Source organism: Schistocerca serialis, chromosome 1 (genome assembly GCF_023864345.2).
Source record: "Schistocerca serialis cubense isolate TAMUIC-IGC-003099 chromosome 1, iqSchSeri2.2, whole genome shotgun sequence".
Lineage (NCBI taxonomy): Eukaryota > Metazoa > Arthropoda > Insecta > Orthoptera > Acrididae > Schistocerca > Schistocerca serialis.
The window spans coordinates 1,090,842,473-1,090,863,229 of NC_064638.1; the positions used below are offsets into that span (position 1 = coordinate 1,090,842,473).

General features: G+C 42.1%; 1 protein-coding gene and 2 non-coding genes across 3 annotated transcripts in view; 1 reads left to right on the forward strand and 2 right to left on the reverse strand.

Annotated features, from left to right (window-relative positions):
- LOC126416087 (uncharacterized) overlaps positions 1–20,757 on the reverse strand; it is a 691,436-nt gene that overhangs the window by 87,971 nt on the left and 582,708 nt on the right. The window lies entirely within an intron of this gene.
- Positions 6,432–6,503, reverse strand: Trnaq-uug (transfer RNA glutamine (anticodon UUG)). The gene has a single exon. It is a non-coding gene; the product is annotated as a tRNA-Gln (tRNA).
- Trnap-ugg (transfer RNA proline (anticodon UGG)) lies at positions 16,196–16,267 on the forward strand. The gene has a single exon. It is a non-coding gene; the product is annotated as a tRNA-Pro (tRNA).

Consider the following 20,757-nt stretch of genomic DNA (forward strand, 5'->3'; position numbering starts at 1 on the left):
GACAATGACGGCGGCGGTGCACAAATGCTGCGCAGCTAGCGCCATTCGACGGCCAACACCGCGGTTCCTGGTGTGTCCTCTGTGCCGTGCGTGTGATCATTGCTTGTACAGCCCTCTCGCAGTGTCCGGAGCAAGTATGGTGGGTCTGACACACCGGTGTCAATGTGTTCTTTTTTCCATTTCCAGGAGTGTAGAACCGCACATCGTTCGGTGTTAGACCACTGTGTATTTTATATCCTTACAAAACATATAAGTAATATAAATTACTTGAATGCGTAATTTCTGTGGTTATATACAACTAAAGCAATTAATTTTGATGTAAGTACAATCTAGATGCACAAACATAAAAATATATATGTAATTACTGTTGTTACATTGTACTCAACAGACAATGATCAAAAGCAAGAGTTTACTACTATTCTTGATAAGTGCGCAAGTTGTTTATGAAAAACAGAAACATGTTTTTTATAAGCTCGCCGAAATAGTGAAGCGATTTGATATATTTTTGTTTTGTGTTTTTTTAATGATACTCTTTTTTTTCTAGCGCTATCCGATGAATCTGTATTGCCTTTTTTTATTTGTATTACAACATCCCTCTGTGTCGTGTTACAAAGCAACAAGTTTTAGAATAAAACCTGAATTAAATATAGCGCACATCTTTCTGAAGGGAATCTGTCGAGGGGATGCAGGACATGTTATTTGGTCTTAAGTGTACCAAAGTGCAGAGCCACGCCTCTTCACACAGCATTCTTGTATCGCAGGTCACCGTATTTCGCTCTGTGGAATTCAAGCACTTATATTTTGTAATGGATGCCATCAAACCTACATTCAGGACAGTGGAACAGTTTCATTTTTTTTCGACATAGGATTGAACAGCCAACCAACCTGTTGCACGTAAACGGTAGGTACATTTACCTAGTTTTTGACTCCTACTAGGGGTGTCTTCATCAGAATAAATGTTGCTAAATACTATAAAATAATACATAGGAAATGAGGTATGACTAAAAACGCATTAACAAAGATGATAATTTTCATGAGGCACAAAGGTTACTTACGCAAAAGTACATTACTCAAAAGCAATAGCCAGAATTCGGAGCAGTTTTGCTCCTGTCAAAAGTAAAATATTACGCTCTAGCCTTTGCCACGTGTGCCCAGCTGGGAATAACATCAGACTGATCGGCCCAGTGGCTTACACTGCTGCCACGAAAACGAGTTGCGCCGCCTATCAGGCGCGGACAGTAACATACGCCCATTTCAAACATTATAACAGAAATATTCTTAAAAAAGACAGTTATTGTAAAAACAAAATACAGAGAGAGCTTAATGTCTTTTTAAAAATACACAATAGTCAAGCATATTAAGTATGATACGGCCAACCTTTAGGCTTTACAGAAATTACTATTTCATATTTTGTCTTATGCTCGGTAGGTAGATGACATTTTGATCATATACAGTGGTTCCCGGGAGGGAATTCAGCATTCGTGAATTGCAGAGTAATCATGTAGATGTAGATTTGTTTGTAATTTTTAATAGTCTTCATGAAAAAATTAGCTTCACTTGTGAGTCAGAAAATACCGACCTACAGCTTAATTACTTGGACCTCAGTATTGCTATTGACAACGACAGGCTTTCTTTCAGTATTTTTCGTAAAGCCACTAATACAGATCAAATTGTACCCGCAAGTCCAGTGCATCCTCATTCCCATAAGAAAGCTCCATTCAACCATTCATCGTGCAGGCTCTGTACCTTCGTCACCTGACAAGCTTAATGAAGAAATGATCACAATAAAAACTAGTTTCAGTTAATAACGGCTTTGATTCCACCTTAGTTGAGAAGATCTTCAAAGTTAAAACTGACGCTAAAGTGGCCAGTTTTGGCAGCAGTGCTATTCCTGACAGTAACGAGTATAAAAATGTTTTCTCGATACCATTTCCTGGCCCTATTTCGTATAAAATTCGTCGTCTTCTGATTAAAAAATATGAATTCAGAGTTGCCTTTTCCACGAACAATAACTTGCAAAAAAAAAAAAATCTCATCCACACTCTCGAATCCACAATTGCTCCGATACACAATTCAGGAGTGTATAAAATCACTTGCAATACGTATCCCGTGTATAATATAGGACAAACTGGAAGCCCTTCTAGTTTCATGTACAAGGAACATTTGCTGGAAAAAAGAGGCACTAATGTACACAATTCCACATTTACTCATCTGCTAACTACCGGACACAAACCGGATCGCGTTGAAGAAATTTCCATTTTAAATAGACAAAAGGAAGGTCAGAGGCCCAATGTATTGGAAGAGATAGAGGTTTTCAAGCGTATTTCTAAGAACGATGGTCTCATCCTCAGTGAACAGTTACAACTATGTAACAAAAATTTTTTCAGTGGTTTCAATTCACTGCTCGTGGAATTTTGATTCCTCTATTTTTACTAAATTTTCCCTGATTCTGGTTTCGAAACATTATTTTCTGCTAATCTCTTAGATATGTGCTGCAGAAGTTACATTAATGTAAATATATCTAGATTGTACAGCTGTTTGTAAAATTTTTTCTACGTCATTCTGTCTTTTACGTAATAGTAATTTCTGTAAAGCCTACCAGACCACTCTTTTATACAGGGTGATCAAAAAGTCAGTATAAATGTGAAAACTGAATAAATCACGGAATAATGTAGATAGAGAGGTACAAACTGACGCACATACTTGGAATGACATGGGGTTTTATTAGAACCAAAAAAGTATCTAAGTTCAAAAAATGTCCGACAGATGGCGCTTCATCTGATCAGAATAGCAGTAATTAGCATAACAAAGTAAGACAAAGCAAAGATGATGTTCTTTACAGGAAATGCTCAATATGTCCACCATCATTCCTCAACAATAGCTGTAGTCGAGGAATAATGTTGTGAACAGCACTGTAAAGCATGTCCGGAGTTATGGTGACGCATTGGCGTCGGATGTTGTCTTTCAGCATCCCTAGAGATGTCGGTCGATCACGATACACTTGCGACTTCAGGTAACCCCAAAGCCAATAATCGCACGGACTGAGGTCTGGGGACCTGGGAGGCCAAGCATGACGAAAGTGGCGGCTGAGCACGCGATCATCACCAAACGACGCGCGCAAGAGATCTTTCACGCCCCATCTGTCGGACATTTTGTGAACTTTTTTTTTTTTGTTCTAATAAAACCACATGTCATTCCAGACCTATGTGTCAATTTTTACCTCTCTATCTACATTATTTCGTGGTTTGTTAAATTTCAAATTTATACTGACTTTTTGATCACCCTGTACTTAATCTGTTTGACTACTGTGTATTTTCAAAAAGATATTTTATATTTTGTTTTTAAAATTAACTGTCTTTTTTCAAGTATTTCTGTTACAATGTTTCAAATGGGCACATGTTATTGTCCGCGCCTGATTGGCGGCGCAACTCGTATTGTTTTCGTGGCAGCAATGTAAGCTACTGGGCCGATCAGTCTGATGTTACTCCCAGCTGGGCACACGTGGCAAAGGCTAGAACGTTATGTTTTGCTTTTGACAGTGTAATGCAATTTTACGTAAGTAAGTTTTGTGCATCATGAAAATTGTCATGTTTGTTAATGTGTTTTGGGTCATACCTCATTTTCTATGTATTATTTTATAGAATTTAGCAACATTTATTCTGATCAAAACACCCCTAGTAGGTACTGAAACCTAGGTCAATATACCTACCGTTTACGCGCAACCGGTTGGTTGTTTAATCCTTTGTCGAAATTAGTATATGGTTGCTGAATAACAGTCGTGTTCAAAACTGTAAAGTTTCAATTTTGCTATAAATATTGTTGTTTGTAACAGGTTGAAGGATAACTAGGTGGAACAGGTTACATGACCCTTTGTATAGCCTCACTTAGTTACTGGAAAGGGAGTCATTAACGGTATGGTGGATGGACTGGAAGGAAGCACTGCAGTCACAATTTCCAGAATTAGCCAAGTCACGTAATATGAGCAGTGAAACAGTTTTATTTCTCTTCATTTCGAAAACAGGCGTGTATACGTTGAGGCATTCGATTTTGTTGTTGTTAACAGGAATGAGAAAGTGGGAGAGCAAGACAACCATAAATTTTAAATGTGGTGCGTATATCTATGACCTCAGCTACGGCATACGGGAAAGGTGATTATCGCTGCTACAGCCGTAGTAGATCTGCAGTCGTGAGTCATAGTTTTATTCTACATAGATTCTTAAGACTTCTTAACGATTTTGAATCTTAGTCATGTGTGTTTCCGCGTTCATGATCTGCATTTGGATTATGAACAACAGCTGCCAGAACGTCCATTTCGTTCGCTCTGCTCGTTTCAGGTTTACCGTATGCGTAATATTTCAATGCCCTTCCAATAATTTTTTTTTCTACACGTGTGAACGACACAGGCAGAATGAAAGCTGTATTTCTTATGTTACTGTTTTATGCTGGTATCACGTCAGAGCAACGATCTTCTTTCCTCCTTATCCGACGATGTGTTGCTGATTGGATATGAAATCACGAGCTTCCGCGTAACACAGCAATCGGTTTCATGTTCCAAGCAATAACTCTTAAGCTCTAAGTATTGTAATTTCTCCAGTACTGCTAATCGCATTTTGAAAAGTGAAACTTTGAATTCGTATTTCTTAGTTTAGAACAAAAATTACTATCTTTCTATTTGTAAAAGTGAAGTTGATATCGATATACCTGTAATTAACACAGCAGTATTTCGTGTGAAGCTTTTCACAACCTCATCTGAACGAAAACAGAAATACTGTATCTTAAACTATGTAGGAAATTTGAGATGAACAGCTTGTCTCACACACCCTGTACATCAGTTTCCAAATTTCACAGCTGAATTTTAGTGAATAAAATAGCATGAAAACTAATGTTTCGAAAATGACAAGAACGTTTAGGAATTATAAGGTACTTTTACGACAGATTGCTTTTCAGTTGCTTGAATGAGTGCATGTCCACGTAGATTGGCTTACAACCTGCCCGGTAAAATTCTACACAGGTAAAGGCGCACATCATCCTGTCAACAAAAAATCCGACACACTTTGTAAGTAGAACCGAACCCGCCCGGTTAGCCGTGCGGTCTACCGCACTGGTCTCCGGCACGAATCCGCCGTCCGGTGTGCCAGCTAGTCTATGGATAAAAGCGGTTTTCCATTTGCCTCGGCGAATGCGGGCTGGTTTCCCTTATTCCGCCTCAGTTACACTATGTCGGCGATTACTACGCAAACACTGTCTCCGCGCACGCGTACACCATAATTACTCTACCACGCAAACATTTGTGGTTACTCGTCTGGTCTTTCGTTCCCGCGGAGAGGAAGGGGGGGGGGGGGGGGGGGGGGAAGGCCTCCACTGGGGGCCGAACAGCACAATAACCCTGGGTTCGGTGTGGGGCGGCGGTGGGGTGAGTGGACTGCTGTAGCCTGTTGTGGGGTTGTGAACCACTGAGGGCTACGGCGGGGACGAAGTCTCTTCGTAGTTTCTAGGTCCCAGTTCAATACAAGTACAACCGACTAACCACACGAAGCTAAGCAACGGAAAGCAGAAAGGGAAAGAAAATTTAAAAAAGACTTACTTTCTGAACGTAGATGGAAGCAACTGAAAGAAACAGTATTCACGATTTTTGCAGGCTCACGTAGCGCCACTTTCAGACTTGTGCTCATACTCGAAGTGAAATAGCTAAATGAAATACTGAGAAAGGTGAGTTCACAATTCGATTTTATATTGTGTCAGTTACGACATTGTTATATAAAGTTATGAGAGTTTATTACTACCATAGCTCTTAAATTAAGTGCATAATACAAGTTCTCAAGTTTTCCGACATTTGCGATTTCTTAGAAGTTACACTAAAGCAGTATACTAAGTACTGATGTAAACATATTACTATTATTGCAATATTTCACATTTTACTTTATTATTCAAATGTATCTGTGTCAGGTAAAACTATCGATGATCCTAAGTAGTAGTCACATGGGGAAAACTACCAAACTGTCTCCATCCTCCCCCTTAAAAACACAACACGCTGTAACTCCCCTGTCCATTTAAGAATTAGCCATTTAATTGCTCTATCCCTGTACAGATTATAGTAAGAGTCAAAAGTCAGTCAAGAACAGTTGTAATAATTGTTAAGTCAGATGCATAGCCGCTGTCAGTTTGCAGAATGCCCGTATAAATCTTGAAACGGAGAAAATCGTCGTTACTTCCTACATTGGAAAATGTTCGTCTCTCTTTACAAGAGCAATACAGCGCAGCAACATACATGCTGATAAAGTTGCCAATCCAGTGCGGCGGCAATACGAGCAATAGTCGAATAATATAATATGTTTCATGTAACTGCTGACATAATCCAGAAAAAAAACCCGAATCGTCATCCGCGACACATACAGAGCCGAGTACGATAATTAACACAATTTAAAAATATTAGGTCCCACCGAGATTTGAACTCGGATCGCTGGATTCAAAGTCCAGAGTGCTAACCATTACACCATGGGACCGCGAGAGCTAGCCGGTTCATAGTGGTGTACTTCACGGAAACACACAGCAGTTCGGCATCTCACAGATTGGCAGTAAATTATTAGAGTCAGAAAACATAAACCACACAGCTATATTCTGCTGTAGTAGCTTCAGTGTTTTCAAATATTCAGTGCTACGTGTCCTCGCTGTTTATGAAAGAGCCAAAAAAAAGTCTAAGGACAACTGCAACAATTTCCGATTATTTTTTCCTTTCGTTTGTGTTTACGATGTTTCACGATCGTTCTGACTCACTGTCAGTTGCTTTGATACGAAGTAAAATGTAAATGAGCTGCTGATAATCAATAAAATATTAAATTTGTTATTCATTCTGAATGTTCAATTGTTTGTGGAGGCTTTCTGAAAGATAGCTACATTATTTGGTTTGTACACTGCTTACAATTTAGCACTTCACTCCTCGATATAGTTCTATTATATTTTTGCTGCACGTTACCGTAGACTACGGTAATTTTCTCACCAAAACGCTCTTGCTTTCTACGGATGCATAATAACATTATTTTCAAATTCTAATGCCACTTCCCTAGTTATTTGGCTTTCATTCACGAACATAATATCTGTTTTCGTGCTTTGGCCTAATTACCGTGAGAGCTTCACTGAACCTTCATAAAGTTCACTGTTATGGCTTCTTAACGTTAATCTTGCCAGGTTTGTATCTGTTACTATCAAAAAATTCATTGTAATAACAAATTATCTGTTATTGCCGCCAGCTACTTGATGATAATTAGTTTATTATTGTACTACATGTTTCGTGCTTTTTCCGATCTTTAGGAGCAGTTGATGTAGGAAATTGAAACTTAAAGGTAAAACAAACAACACTGTCAAGAAACAAAGAATATTATGTAGAACACAGTTTTTGCAAATGTGCATGCAATCTCTACAGATGCTGAATTTTCATGCTGTTACGTATTATGGAAGACTTTTTTATACTTTCTATTTACTACCTGATGGTGGAGAGGGGCCAAATACCAGGCAATCTGATACAGGGAAGGGGAATCCCAACGAGGAATATTCACGAAGGGTTTACCAATTCCTACATTTGCCTTACAACCAAGGAAAACCTCCGGGAAGTCTCGGTTATGATTCTTCTACAGCTACGTGACTACTATGCAGTTCAAACTTGAATGCGTGGAAGACGGTTCATCGAACCACTTTCACACTATTTCTCCACCTTTCTCTGCCTAACAGCGCGCAGGTAAAATAAACACTTAAATCTTTCCGTGCGAACTCTCATTTCTGTTATTTTATTACGGTGATCAAATCTCCCTATGTAGGTGGACGCTGACAAAATATCTTCGCATTCGGAGGAGAAAGTTGGGGATTGAAATTACGCAAAAAGATCTCACCGCAACGAAAAAGTCTTTGTTTTAATGGTTGCCAACCAACTCGCGTACCAAATTCACGAGACTCACCCCTATTTCGCGCTTATAAGAAACGAGCTGCTCGTATTTGAACTTTTTAGATGCCCTCATTCAATCCTGTGTAGTAAGAATCCCATACTACACAGTACTATTCTAGCAGAGAACGGACTAGCGTAGTTTAGGCAGTCTCTTTAGTGGATTTGTTGCATCTTCTAAGTGTTGCCGGCCGAGGTGGCCGAGCGGTTCTAGGCGCTACAGTCTGGAACCGCGCGACCGCTACGGTCGCAGGTTCGAATCCTGCCTCGGGCATGGGTGTGTGTGATGTCCTTAGGTTAGTTAGGTTTAAGTACAGGGTTATTACAAATGATTGAAGCGATTTCACGTCTCTACAATAACTTTATTATTTGAGATATTTTCACAATGCTTTGCACACACATACAAAAACTCAAAAAGTTTTTTAGGCATTCACAAATGTTCGATATGTGCCCCACAGAAAGAAATCGCATGGGGTTAAGTCGGGAGAGCGTGGAGGCCATGGCATGAATTGCTGATCATGATCTCCACCACGACCGATCCATCGGTTTTCGAATCTCCTGTTTAAGAAATGCCGAACATCATGATGGAAGTGCGGTGGAGCACCATCCTGTTGAAAGACGAAGTCGGCGCTGTCGGTCTCCAGTTGTGGCATGAGCCAATTTCCCAGTATGTCCAGATACACGTGTCCTGTAACGTTTTTTTCGCAGAAGAAAAAGGGGCCGTAAACTTTAAGCCGTGAGATTGCACAAAACGCGTTAACTTTTGGTGAATTGCGAATTTGCTGCACGAATGCGTGAGGATTCTCTACCGCCCAGATTCGCACATTGTGTCTGTTCACTTCACCATTAAGAAAAAATGTTGCTTCATCACTGAAAACAAGTTTCGCACTGAACGCATCCTCTTCCATGAGCTGTTGCAACCGCGGCGAAAATTCAAAGCGTTTGACTTTGTCATCGGGTGTCAGGGCTTGTAGCAATTGTAAACGGTAAGGCTTCTGCTTTAGCCTTTTCCGTAAGATTTTCCAAACCGTCGGCTGTGGTACGTTTAGCTCCCTGCTTGCTTTATCTGTCGACTTCCGCGGGCTACGCGTGAAACTTGCCCGCACGCGTTCAACCATTTCTTCGCTCACTGCGGGCCGACCCGTTGATTTCCCCTTACAGAGGCATCCAGAAGCTTTAAACTGCGCATACCATCGCCGAATGGAGTTAGCAGTTGGTGGATCTTTGTTGAAGTTCGTTCTGAAGTGTCGTTGCACTGTTATGACTGACTGATGTGAGTGCATTTCAAGCACGACATACGCTTTCTCGGCTCCTGTCGCCATTTTGTCTCACTGCGCTCTCGAGCGCTCTGGCGGCAGAAACCTGAAGTGCGGCTTCAGCCGAACAAAACTTTATGAGTTTTTCTACGTATCTGTAGTGTGTCGTGACCATATGTCAGTGAATGGAGCTACAGTGAATTTATGAAATCGCTTCAATCATTTGTAATAGCCCTGTATTTCTAAGTTCTAGGGGGCTGATGACCTGAGAAGCTAAGTCCCATAGTGCTCAGAGCCATTTTTTCTAAGTGTTCAGCCAATAAAACGCAGTCTTTGGTTCGCCTTGCTCACAACATTACAGTATCTGTTTGATCCTTCCAATTTAAAATGTTTGTAATTGTTGTTGCTACGTGTTTAGTTGAATTGACAGCGTTTAGATTTGCATGGCTTTGAGCCAGATGCAGTCGCTTGCCCAGTTTCACAGAAAGCCTCTCAGCCTGCAAGATCCACGAATTCGCAGACGATGGGATTAATGGTAGCTGGGAGCTCCAATGCTTAGCACGTGATGGAGCCCCTTAGGGATATGGCTGCCAATGCACTTACTGAGAGGTATCATTCCAAATGATGAGTGGGTCTTTCTTGATGTCTGGAAGATTACAGGATGGAACCAACTGGAGGTGGTGGCTGATGACGGTACTGATGGTTTTGGATCGAAAGAGATTCTTGAGCTGTGGGGGCGTAATGTCATCTTTTCTTCTACCTTCCTTTGCTGGCGCCCCGCTAAATGGAATGAATTACGCTTGGCTTCTCGTGTGTTATCGCTGGTGAAGAGTCTTAAAAACACGCCGGAGCGTGTGAAGTTGGGAAGTGTCTGGGTACGTGGCGAGAGAGCAACACAGACAGTGATCGGCCCGTCAGCTGTGTCGGCCGTTGACCTGTTTGTGCAGAGACTGATAAGTTACGAGTGTACCGTTAGTGGCTGCATCGAAGTTTTCACCACGTGTGCTTCAGCTAAATTGTCTTCTCTTATGTTATGCGTTGAGCTGAAATTATTGAATAACGACGTCTTGATGTAGCAGCGGTTGCTATCGCTCGCGCTGTAATATGCCCGCCTCTGTGACTCTCGCTTTATGGATCTCAAAGTTTTCCCCCGTTGCAATTATTGTTAACCGCAACTGATCTGTTGTAAGTTTGATCCATTTTATGGTTAGTGCTTTTTCCGCACGTGTAACGGTCGTGGCTTGTCATTACAGGTGCTAGTCGAAGTTTTGCCTTATTGTTATTTGTTTAGGCCACAAGCTGCTTGGTACTTAAAATCTGATGGCTTTCAAATGCTGTAATATGCATTTCCTGAGAGCCGTAAGGCCGATTGTTGTTACCCTAGTGTTTAATGAAATTGGGTATTTGGTGTTGTTAAATTGTTCATACGCTCTATGGTAAATCTGGTTTATTAAGTGGTTGTTTTGAACGACTTGGGATATTTTCTTGGGTTTATTATTTAATCTTTTAATTATTTCAAGGAAATTTGTCGAACTAATGTACGCGGTTCAAATTGTGTTTTAGATTGTTCTGAAATCTAAGTGTCATGGAAGAGAGCCTTACATGAAAAAGCTAGGAGTTAAGTATCACCCCCTAGAAGTAAGCTTCTGTTTCTCGTAGAAATTTCACTTTGGCGCAAACAAGTTCAAAAATGGTTCAAATGGGTCTGAGCACCATGGGACTTAACGTCTGAGGTCATCAGTCCCCTAGAACTATTTAAAGCTAACTAATCTAAGGACATGACACACATCCATGCCCGAGGCAGGATTCGAACCTGCGACCGTAGCGGTCGCGCAGTTCTAGACTGAAGCGCCTAGCCGGCCGGAGTGGCCGGGCGGTTCTAGGCGCTTCAGTCTGGAACTGCGCGACTGCTACGGTCGCAGGTTCGAATCCTGCCTCGGGCATGGATGTGTGTCATGTCCTTAGATTAGTTAGGTTTAAGTAGAGATAAATGTCTAAATGTACTTTTATTCTTAAGGTTTCTTTTATTAAATTTTTTAATACATCTTACCTCGTGAGCGACCCCTATATTTATTGAGCAGCAGATCATACGTTCATTATTTTTAACACATCTGTTTTTCCACTCATTTAACGTAACATCCCACAATTCCGGCACTGATTTATGCATCGCTTTCGTCTTGACTTGAACTCATTTTCCACACAACAACAAACCTAACCTAATCTGACCTCCTTGGCCTATGTAGCACGCGAGAGACTGTCGAGGGCATTTTCAATACCGCCCACAGACTCCACAGTATTTCCGGGCAGCAAATATATTTCAGAAGTTTTTGATGTCCTCAATATTATTGGATAACCTCCGAATCTCACCCCTACACGTTCAATATTATTGCACATCAACAAATATTGCGCAGTAGTATTGACGTTTATGGGGCGCTCTACACGCCTCCTTCAGTCGCCCGTGATGTTACTTTCTTTTCTGTTGAACGTTCACCCTCCAGTGTGACATTCTGTGTTCTGTTAGTCAAATTCAAACTGAGTCAGTACATATGTGTGAAGACATGTCCGTTAGTAGTCGTCAGTGCAGTAAAATGTGGAACGTTTTTAGGAAATCTTAGAGACCACATTCGGGCCTTCTGTTGTATTAGGAAACAAAGAATCCACAACTGTCAAAAATATTAATTGGTATTTCAAAGTGCGTACGGGGTGCGGGGGGATAAAATAACAGTAAAGAAGAAAACAAAAATTTCAAAGTGCACCAGGAGGTATAAATGAAATTCATTCAGATCGTGCAGTATACAGGGTGAGTCACCGAACATTACCACTGGAAGCACCACCCAAACCACAACAAACACTGAATAACCAATTACGCAGACCGGAAGTGAGGAGAGGGGCTGGTGGAATTGGTTAATACAAACCATTGAGAAGTATTATTTTCAACACATACTTAAGTTTTTTTTAAATGGCAACCTGTTATTATTTTTAGCACAACTGAAAATAGAAACAAATACTTAATCAATGCTGTTTCTTAGATTGTAAAATATTAATCACATCCACAGTAATTTGTAACATAAAGTTGACGCTTGAGTAAATCGTCAGCAGTTCAGTCGTGTGTATCGGAGAGAAACGAATTAATTTGGGATACAAAAAGAACAGTGATGTAACGTAGGTACAGAAGAGATATGAACAGCACTTTACATCCACATGCTAACATTTTTATTAGGCTCTTTCTCTGAAGAATACTGTACGGCACTGATCTGTTAGGAGAAAATGTATTGACATGAGAATATAGTTAAACTTACAAATTTGTATTTTGTTTTCTATTACAGAATGTAAAAGTGTGTGTCCTGACATTTCAGGACAATACATGTTCAAAGTGGTGTCCATCATTTGCTGCAAACATTTGCAATGTACCGCGTAGTGAATGTCTTACACGACGCAGTACATCTGGTGTAATGTTGCCATAAGCTGCCTCAATACGGTGTTTTATGTTCCCTGGGGTTGTAGGCACATCACAGTACACGTTTTCCTTTAACGTACCCCACAAAAAGAAGTCTAAAGGTGTAAGATCAGGAGAACGGGCTGGCCAATTTATGCGTCCGCCACGTCCTATGAAACGCCCGTCGAACATTCTGTCAAGGGTCAGCCTAGTGTTGATTGCAGAGTGTGCAAGAGCACCATCATGTTGATACCACACACGTCTACGCGTTTCCTGTGGGACGTTTTCTAGCAATGTCGGCAGATCATTTTTTAGAAACTAGATGTATTTTGCAGCTGTTTGTGTGCTTTCAATGAAGTGAAGACCAATGAGATGGTCGCCAATTACTCCGCACCATACATTTACATTCGCTGTCACTCTACCTGTCGAAGCAAGCGAAGATTGTCCAAGGACCAGTAATGCGTGTTCCGTAAATTCACTGCACCATCGTTTGTGAAATCTGCTTATTCGGTAAACAGGTAGAACTGCAACGCATTCTCTGTCAATGCCCACTGACAGAAATTCACTCGATTGTTAAAGTCATCTCCATTTACTTGCTAATGCAGCAACACATGATACGGGTGAAATTTGTGACGATGAAGTATGCGCGTTACACTACTTTGACTAATTGCACTGCCTCTAGCGATGTCACGTGACTCGTGTGTGGGTTCACGGCAACAGCAGCTAACATACCAACTGCTCCTGCTTCTCCTGTGACGGGTTTGTTAGTAACCTGTTTGCGTGTTACGACCATATCTGTTGCATACAATTGTTTGAGATGTTTTCAAATGTGCTACGCGTTGGATGATGTCTGTCCGGGTACCTTTCTGCATACAACCTGCAGGCTGCAGCTGAATTTTGTCTACACTCGCCATAGATGAGTATCATCTCTGCCTTCTCAGAGTTAGAATAAACCATTTTCACAGTTCTTACAATACTGTACACACTGTTGTACTTGCGACCTTCTCACGTTTCTACTGTGCGTACTTCTGTCCTTACTTGTGTACAATAAACCATCACAGACGTCCCGTAACACAATGTGCTACAATTATTCTGAGGACAAGGACTAATTCAGCAAGCGCTACATGCAGACACTGAGACAGCCAAACTCGTAAACATCGTAGTCGTCGTAAAAATACCCCTACAAATCTTGTTTGTTACAACATGCGACTGAACATCGGAGGTTTCAAGCGTCAACTTTACGTTTACAAATTACTCCGGATATACTTAACATTTTACATCGTAAGAAACGGAGTGATCAGGTATTTGTTTCTATTTTCAGTTGTGTTAAAAATAACAGGTTTCCTTTTAAAAAGACATAAGTATGTGTTGAAAATAATACTTACCTGCATTTCTCAATGGTTTGTATTAACCAATTCCTCCACCCCCCCTCCTCACTTTCGGTCTGTGGAATTGGTTATTCAGTGTTTGTTGTGGTTTGGAAGGTGATTCCAGTGGTAATGTTAGGTGACTTACCGTGTTTAAATAAATGGCTCTGAGCACTACTGGACTTAACAAATGGTTCAAATAGCTCTGAGCACTATGGGACTCAACTTCTGAGGTCATTAGTCTCCTAGAACTTAGAACTAGTTAAACCTAACTAACCTAAGGACATCACAAACATCCATGCCCGAGGTAGGATTCGAACCTGCGACCGTAGCGGTCTTGCGGTTCCAGACTGCAGCGCCTTTAACCGCACGGCCACTTCGACTGGCGGGACTTAACATCTAAGGTCATCAGTCCCCTAGAACTTAGAACTACTTAAAGCTAACTAACCTAAGGACATCACACACATCCATGCCCGAGGCAGGATTCGAACCTGCGACCGTAGCGGTCGCGCGGTTCCAGACTGTAGCGCCTAGAACCGCTCGGCCACTCCGACCGGCCAGTAAGTAAGTAACATTAAACAGCAGTAAGTATACACGAAATCTGCAGGTGGGAAGGCAATGGAAGACTGAAATTTGTTGGTAGAATCCTGGGAAAATGCAGCACATCTATGAAGCAAACGGCATAAAGGCCCTCCAGGGTTTGTAGCGTAGGTGTCACTTGAGCTGTTTAGCATAATAGGAGACAGTGGTGATGTAATATCGAACTTGGGTTCGCGTTAAATACATAGTTTATCACTGAACCAAATTGAAAAAAAAGGGGGGGGGGAAGGTGCTATTTAGTACTCAAAAGTCTACTGCACTAATACTCCCAGAGGACTGCGTGCAAATCAGGTACCTGAACAATATAGGATGGTTGGAGGAGACGTTTACATGATCTATTCTGAAACTGAGAGAAAGCAAATTCCGTTTGATCATTCAGTAGCAATTATTTGTGGCCCTTATGCTTTTTTATACACTAAGATTTTGGAAAGTATCTGTTCCCTCTATTACGAGTGCAGTATTTAGACACCTGTGGAGTATTTATGGCTGATTTCTAATAAATGTTTCGTTAAGCTGGAGGCTGTTTCTTTCCTGCATCCGGAGGTTCCTTCACTCTGTGCCTAAATACACCTCTATTATTATTCGTATGTAGCACCAGCCACATTGCTGACAAGTGATTTCAAAAACCCCCCTTCATTTATGGGGAATATTTGTGCAATTAAACGGATTCGTGGTTATTGCCTCTATGACATAGTAGATGACTAAATACTTTGTACTTCCAAGATGTTGGCTATTATCGTGAACTATCTGTCAACGAGGCAACACTCATCTATTCTTGCTTGGAGTTTAGGCTACCGCTGTGTGAAAGTAAATGTTGCGCAATAAACTGGAAGGCAGCATGTTTATGGTTTTTTTGGAAGTTCTAAAATAGCTGTAATGTAGTCTGTGAAGGCGTAAGCCGTATCTTAAATTTTTGGCTTCGTTTGTGGACGTATGAAGGGCAGTCAGATGAGAACGAGACAGGTGGAAAATTAATTATTTCGAAAGAAATCACCATAACTGTTAATACATTTATCCCATTGTGAAACAAGACGGCCAGTGCCTTCATAGAAAAAAGTTTGCTGTTGCCTACGGAAACATGATTGTACCCACGGGTGCACCTATTTGTTCCAAGCTAATCGACGGCCACGGATGTCTTTCTTAGTGGTTCCAAAAACGTGGAAATTTCATGGTGAGAAACCTCTTCTCTTCACAGTGAATTTTGTGTTTTCATGCAGCTTTTTCTTTCGTAATAATTACAATGTTTTACCAAGAACTCACAGTTAAGTCAGCAAAAATCTTACAAAATATGTGTAACGAAAAGCGGTTACTGGTTATTGAACTGCATTGTACTCCGTCTTTATATCATAAATAAGCGCTCCCGCTGAGACAATTGACTACCCAAATCCGGCACGAGCTATACGATAATGAGATGAAAGTAAACGTGGTATTCAAGTGTGTGAAGAAATAAGTTGTTACATGCGTATAGCGTGAGAGACTATGTATGCATGTGCGTGCGCTAGTTGTATAGCTGGAGGCCAGGCACCGCTTCACGACTCGACAACCACGCAGAGAACGAACCGCGCGCGAGGAACTGGGATGCTTTCACATGCCTTATCTAACGGGCTCAGTGGTCTAGGGGTATGATTCCTGCTTTGGGTGCAGGAGGTCCCGGGTTCAAATCCCGGCTGAGCCCTTCTCTTTTTCTCATGGCTTTAAGAAATGTGCTCGCTTTCAAAATTAACTCTTTCTTTCGTTTGTATATACTAAAGGAAAGTTGGGGCAAGAAGTTTATGTGTTTACCGATCGCAACTCTATCGCCGATTTTAATCCGATTTCATTTTTCACAGGAGAATATCCTTCCAATTGAATCTGAAGATAAGCGCAAGTCTGGTGCGACACAATTTGTATGTACAAGTTGGGTCGTCTTTTATTACCAAAGGAACTGGGGCAATGAGTCAAGATACACCGATTGCTGTATATAGACCTTGCGAAAGGTTTTCTCTTGTGGTGACAGTGAGATTCCTTGAACGTGGTCTGATAATCTAGCTGTGTTTTCCTCATGCGGCTAGGGGCCATAAATTTTGGTTCAAAAAGATTTTGGGAAAGAAATGGGCTGCTATTTGCAGGCTCAAAATGGTTCAAATGGCTCTGAGCACTATGGGACTCAACTGCTGAGGTCATTAGTCCCCTAGAACTTAGAACTAGGTAAACCTAACTAACCTAAGGACATCACAAACATCCATGCCCGAGGCAGGATTCGAACCTGCGACCGTAGCGGACTTGCGGTTCCAGACTGCAGCGCCTTTAACCGCACGGCCACTTCGGCCGGCATAAATTTTGGTTGTTGGTGTTTACCACAACATATAGCATGTTTCCCTCACTATGAATTTGCTAGCCTGGTCTCCGATCAATATCAGGTCTTGCCTGGCTTGCTTTTCTTACGGTGAGTCCGATAGCCAACAGAGGGAAAGAAATGGGCTGCTATTTGCAGGCTCAAAATGGTTCAAACGGCTCTGAGCACTATGGGACTTAACATCTATAGTCATCAGTCCCCTAGAACTTAAAACTACTTAAACCTAACTAACCTAAGGACATCACACAACACCCAGTCATCACGAGGCAGAGAAAATCCCTGACCCCGCTGGGAATCGAACCCGGAAACCCGGGCGTGGGAAGCGAGAACGCTACCGCACGACCACGAGCTGCGGACTATTTGTAGGCAACTCAGGCGTTAGGGTGCGTGATTCTCTCTGTCTCATATTCGGGAAAATGAGTCTTTGTCAGTCTAATAGCAATGTTTTGTACAAAAGATCGCACGTTATAATATTCATGGAAGTTCACAAAAACATCTCAACACGATTTTGATGGCAGTACAATGAAGGCTCACAAAAATATCTCCACATGATTTTGACATCAGTACGAAACCGAACGCAGATGTTTCCCAGACCGAGTACCACGAAACATTAACTTGCAGTAAAAACGTGATGTCGGCGTCAGTTAGTTCTAGACTGAATTTACAAATATTTCTTGAAGCTATTTTAAACTTTAGTTTACATTAAAGTACATCATACTAGAACTTGTGAGACTTACACAATGTCAGCATGAAAGCTAGTCACGAACTTGTGAGCTAGCTTATCTGTTTCGCGCCTGCCCTCTCAGGGCGCTCTTGTCATTGCTCGGTTCTGTCCGCCAACGATTTATAACGTTACATGAAATCTTTAATTAAGCCCTGAGCGCGAATTTAACGTTACTGAAATCATAACTCGAAAGTCGTCAGTGTGTGTAACGTCGTCAGCATAGTTGGAAGTCTGTGCAAACATTCAGACTGTAAATATAAATAATCAAAGTTATGCGCATGGCTCCAAACCAAGTAGGTGAATTACTGCTGGCTCTCCATACGCCGTGGTTAGTTACTGCTTCTAAATATTCGCTCCATCTTTCCCAAGCTTCGTGACCACATACAGCTTTGTGGGATGGGTAGGTCTAACGGTCTTGACTGCTCGCCTACTTAGCAGCAGTGTGCGCCTTCAGATACCGTATAATAAAACATGAGAAGTAAAACGTGGGCTGAAACGTGGCATAAATGTCTCACACTCTCGCTATTGAAAAGTAATTCAAAGGCAAACAAGACATCAAGCTCTCACGGAATTCGTGTTTCCACAACCTGTATTTGTTAAGAATCTTTCCCGCAACGAACAATTCGGATTGACTGGCAAAGAGCACAGGGCACTCCCGTTTTTAAAAAGATTAAAACACCGGACGCACGGAATTACAGACCTATGTATCCAACGTCGTCTGCACTAGATGCTTGGGCATATTTTAAACTCTTAACTTTACGACGTTCGTGGGGGAAAGTAGCTATCAAAGAAAACACGCGGTTACAGGAAAAACCACTCGTCGTGAAACACAGCTCGCTTTTTTCATAACTTTCCTTTAGAAACAAAACGTGCTCGTGTAGTGTATTCTGCATCGCGCCAGCTGGCGAGATGGGAGGTGAGCGAGAGACAGACCGGACCCGCGAGGCGGATTAACGACGGCGGTTGATGCACTGACCAGCCTCAATCTGCTTTTTCGGCGGGTTCTCGTCCTCGTTTAGACAAATGCCGGGCTGTTCCCCATTTTCCGTCTCAGGAAACAAGATACACAAACAGTTAAAATACCATCACACACACAACTGAGTTTACAGAGTTCTCACACGCGTTCTCTTAACTTCCTTTTCTCAGGCAACCGACGGCTGCGACGACAAGAAGGGCACCTCAAAGTTAAATATAAATAAATCTGCCAAATTTGAATACAGCAGAGTCCATCCTAGACGCGGTAAACACTGTTAAGAACGAGAAGAGTTATCTTGGAAATAATAGACGCAGGCGAAGATAGAGATTCCATCTTAAGTTTCCCAACGAGTTTCGACGACCACATTGTTGACCGATAGCCGAGGTAAGACCATGCGCAATATAAAAATAGATATTGCCGCTAATACGTTTTGAGTAATGTAACCCATTACCTCGTATTACTCAACAGAAGCGATCGGGTGTGCCACACAGAAGCGCTTATAAAACTGAAAATGATTTCAGTATGCCTAAAAGATTTATCGGTTATGGCTTACAACACACTACGATTATTTGGCTCTGAGCACTATGGGACTCAACTGCTGAGGTCATTAGTCCCCTAGAACTTAGAACTAGTTAAACCTAACTAACCTAAGGACATCACAAACATCCATGCCCGAGGCAGGATTCGAACCTGCGACCGTAGCGGTCTTGCGGTTCCAGACTGCAGCGCCTTTAACCGCACGGCCACTTCGGCCGGCTACGATTATTTCCTGGCGATGCTACCGAGTGGCAGGCATCGTAAAATTTGATTAAAAACAAGATACACTCTAAAACAAAAACAAGAAATAGAAACACGCAACACGAAGGAATTATCCGAATGAGACGGAATCGGTAGACGTAATCGAGACGTACAAACAAATGATTACAATTTCAGAAAAAAATTCTAAGATATGTTCAAAAGAAAGAGCTTCACAAATTGAGCATGTCAGTAACTCGTTGGTCCACCTCTAGCCGTATACAAGCAGTCATTGGGCTTCAGATTGATTGACAGAGTTTATAGATGTCCACCTGAGGGATACCGTGGCACATTCTGTCCAATTGGCGCATTACATCGTCAAAATCCCGAGCAGGTTAGAAGGCCTTGACCATAATGCTTCAAACGGGGACGGATTTGGCGACCTTGGTGGCCAAGCTAGGGTTTGGCAAGCACGAAGACAAGCAGCTGAAAGTCACCCCGTGTGCGGACGGGCATTATCTTGCTGATATGTACGGTCAGTTGTCTTGCCGTGAAGGGCAAGAAACGGGGGTGTAGAATACCATCGAAGTACCACTTTGCTGTAAAGGTGCCGCCGATGACAACCAAAGAGATCCTGCCTTGAAATAAAATGGCCCCCAGACCATCACTCGTGGTTGTCGGGCCGTATGATCGGCGACATTCAGGGTGGTATCCAACCGCTGTCTGGAGCATCTCCAGACATGACTGAAGCATAAGATTGGCACGGGGGAGAACTGGATAGGGAAATTTGGAGTTTATTAAGTAAAGTATCAGGATTGTGAAATAAAGTATTTGGGGCAAATGTGAAGAAACTTTAAAATGATAATTTGTTCAAATGGCTCTGAGCACTGTGGGCCTTAACGTCTGAGGTCAACAGTCCCCTAGAACTGAGAACTACTTAAACCTAACTAACCTAAGGACATCACACACATCCATGCCCGAGGCAGGATTCGAACCTGCGATGCCGCGCGGGATTAGCCGTGCGGACTAGGGCGGTGCAGTATGGACTGTGCGGCTGGTCCCGGCGGAGGTTCGAGTCCTCCCTCGGGCATGGGTGTGTGTGTTTGTCCTTAGGATAATTTAGGTTAAATAGCGTGTAAGCTTAGGGACTGATGACCTTAGCAGTTAAGTCCCGTAAGATTTCACACACATTTTGGGGTTGGGGGGTGGGGGAGGGGTTGGGTTGTTTGGGGGGAGAGACCAAACTACGAGGTCATCGGTCTCAACGGATTAGGGAAGGACGGGGAAGGAAGTCGGCAGTGCCCTTTCAAAGGAACCATGAAGGCATTTGCCTGAAGCGTTTTATTAAATCACACACATTTTGAACCTGCGACCGTGGCAGTCGCGCAGTTCCAG